The sequence below is a fragment of the Ostrea edulis genome, chromosome 5 (genome assembly GCF_947568905.1).
Source record: "Ostrea edulis chromosome 5, xbOstEdul1.1, whole genome shotgun sequence".
Taxonomy (NCBI): domain Eukaryota; kingdom Metazoa; phylum Mollusca; class Bivalvia; order Ostreida; family Ostreidae; genus Ostrea; species Ostrea edulis.
The window spans coordinates 93,585,769-93,589,331 of NC_079168.1; positions in this window are offsets into that span (position 1 = coordinate 93,585,769).

Below are 3,563 nucleotides of genomic sequence, written 5' to 3' on the forward strand. Positions count from 1 at the left end.
AAAATTTTAAAATATGTCACGCAAGGTGCAAAAAAATATTGTGTGCTTCTGATTTCCCAGCCTACCCATTCTTTTTATCCCCATTTTTCTTTATTTCTCATAATTAAGGAGCTATGCTACACCAGAGAATTTTTTTTTTTTTTTTTTTTTTTTAATTTATTTAATTTTTTGGTTTCATACAATACATCAAACACTTACACAAACATACCTTTCATACATCTCCCTGTGGTTTAGGTTACTTGCTGTACAATAGTGAAAGTAATAATACATATTTATCTGTTTAATGCAGAATAAAGAACCAAATCTTGTTGGATTACTATGTCACTTAAAGTTTAAATATCATGTAGAGAAATATGCTGCAATTCAAGCATTTAAAATACATAACTTTGATAAAATATGGATGAAGTGGGAAAATATTTTTGCAATTGATTAATTATTACTACATGTACTTGTCATTATTTTTAGTACATGTATTATTGTTATTATTATTACTTACACCAGAGAAATTTGATATGGATGAAAAGTGGAGGATATGTAAAACAATATTTTGAAACTGAAAACTTTCAAATTTACTTTATTTAGTCAAAAAATGCAGTTTTCGTAAGAAACAATCTGAATTTTTTTTTAAAACCCCTGCTGGACTCGAACATGCAATCTACAGTTCAGTAGTCAATGTGATTAACCTACTGTGCTACTCAGCTAGGCGATGATTTTTGAAATGAATAGACAAATATTGCTGATATTTATATTTTTATCCATGTTTTAAAGGAAGTCAGCCATTATGATCATGTAGTGTACCTCCTTAAATTATCTGCCCTTGGTTACCCCTCAGAAAGTTGATGATCCTAGAAAATTTAAGATGTCAAAAAGTACAGACAGTTTTGAGTGACAATTACACAATATCTTAATATCATGCATGCTTTTCATCTAAAATCCAAAGGAGTTAGACCCTTTTTAAAACTTCATTTACCGAAAAACGAAGAAAAAAAAAAATCCGACTCATCTACCCTATTTCTGATAAGCATGTTTAAGGAACCACACAATCACAATTTTTTTTCCCGCCTAATGCAATTTCACTTTATGATCCCTATAACAAATGCCACGAATACACAATTTTCTTTTTACCACCATTCCCATGGTCCCATTTTTCCTCTACCCCAAAATGTGTTGCTCATCAATTTTTGTATTAGAACTCAAAAATGTTCAAAGGTTTACAACAAACTGGCATGAAAAGCAGAGGCTACACAGAGTTTGCTGTGAAGGAATTGTCTAAAACATCTCTCTTTGATGATTCATAGTATCAAGATCTTGAAACACATTCTGGGACATATGTTCCAGAATGTCAGCATGTTGCAGGGACATAAAAATAGAACTATAAAAAATAATACAGCAATTTTATTTGGACTGGAAATGTATGAACATAAGTATGAAATGAGATTCACACATTGATGTAACATTTATATAGGCCAATCCGAAAACATGAGTTATCTTTCCTTGATCCGGGACGTAGTGCGCTTGCGTAACAGTAGTTTAAGACTTCCGGGTAGTATATTCGAGAAGCGTCATTATCAACAGTGCAGAAGGCCGCAAAGATATTGCTGTATAATTTTACAGTAATCACGCCAACAAATATCTTAACATTAATAGAAAAAATCCCAATGCATAGGTTTACTTCATACACGTGAAAATAACCAACTTCATGTTGTGAGTAGATGAGGACCCCCCCCCCCCCCCTCCCGATAGAAATGGTCTATCGTTAAAGTGAAGGGCCTGTCCCGAGACGCTGTTAGATTATTCTAACTACCCCCCCCCCCCTCCATTTTCCAGGATTGTACGTGTTTTATGACTGAAATTATCATACATATATACATGTATCATACATTTCCTCAGAATCTTTAGCCCGTGTTTTAATACAGTCAGATTTATAATAAAATATCAGAAGTTACTTGTTCAATATCAATGTAGTACATTCAGCGATAAAAGTTCTGCCACGATGTACGTCTAGGTATGTCGGACTGACACCTCTGGATTCTGAAAATGTCCATCTCTTCGATTGGCGAGTAAAATTTATTCCAGCCTGTACTTGTAAGTGAGAGGCCACTGACAGATTTCTAGCTATCTGCCCACAAACTTTATACAGTTTCAAATACAAGTATAACCATAAAGAAATTCGTCGTCACAAACCATCTTTAAACTGACATTTACACATGCAATGTTTTGAAAATAAAATAACTTATAATTGAACGCCCTGAATTTATAGTCGGCAAGAGTGTGTACCTGTAAATACAGCCATTTTGGATAAAATATTTGGAGTTTTACTCAAATTATTTTGTATATTTGTGGCGAAAAGGGGGGGATCTAAATCTGTCATTGCAATTTCTGTTATGACACGATACGTGCCTATACATAATCAAGTACATTTCAAGGGGGCTAAAACGAATAAAAGAGGGAAGATACAGAGGCGTCAAAAGCATTCTATTGGGGGTTAAACTTACCTTTCACCAAAGAGTACATTTGAGAATATGGCAGCCCCCCCCCCCCCCCCCCCCCTCTCGGATCACACAGATCTATGAAAAATAATTTATATCAATCGAGCAATATTGAACAAAATTAATTTAAAAAAAATTAATTTAATTAACTATTTTTCTGCATTTAAAACATATCAGTTGATATTAACAATTCCAGCTTATGCTGCAGTGTACTTGTAAATGATTTGCACACAGAATAAACACGTTCAGGTACTTAGGAGAAAGTTACCCAAACATTGCAGTCTGGTTTATTTTTGAAAGAGTCGATTGGTAGTGGTGGAATAATTTTAGCCCTGATAAAACAATGAGAGCGTTGATTTCCTAATTTAATTGATTTTTTTACTATTTTGAAAAGGGGGGGGGGGGTGTTATGCAAGATCTTTGCACGTGTCGATCCTTGTAAAAACCCGAGCTTTGAGTTGATGAGATGCCATCATCTCTTGAGAATCAGAAGTTCTGTTCTGATTTCATACAAAATAATTATGCCAGTCGGATGTAAACAAATGAATGTCTGCGTGATTTCCAATTTAATTTTTAACCCCCCCCCCCCAAATCACACCCGACTCGATCAAGAAACTCGTTTTTGTTTCCATTACTCGTTTTTGTTTCCATTAACATTTTCTTACTCTCTCGTACAAATGATTTCAACTGTTTTCGATTTTGAACATCACCCATATTAATATAACTCTTATAATATATGCGAAGTATGAGTGTGTTACTACCCGGAAGTTGTCATATTCACACTAAATGTAAGAATACAAAGAGAGATAACTTACGTTTTCGGAAAGGCCTATAGAGTTAGAGTTATTCTCCCAGGACTATTAACCACCCCATGGACATATCTGAAACTGTTTATATATTTACATTTCCTATGCTTTTGGTATCCTTACAAATTGTAATGGTAAGACATTTGCTCATGAATGCACGGCAGTTGTTAACTATAATGGGTGTTGCTAAAAAAGCAGAATGGAAAACAGAACGGCAATTAAGAATTAGAATGATTAGTGTCGTTAAGAAAACCAAAGATCTGGAAAA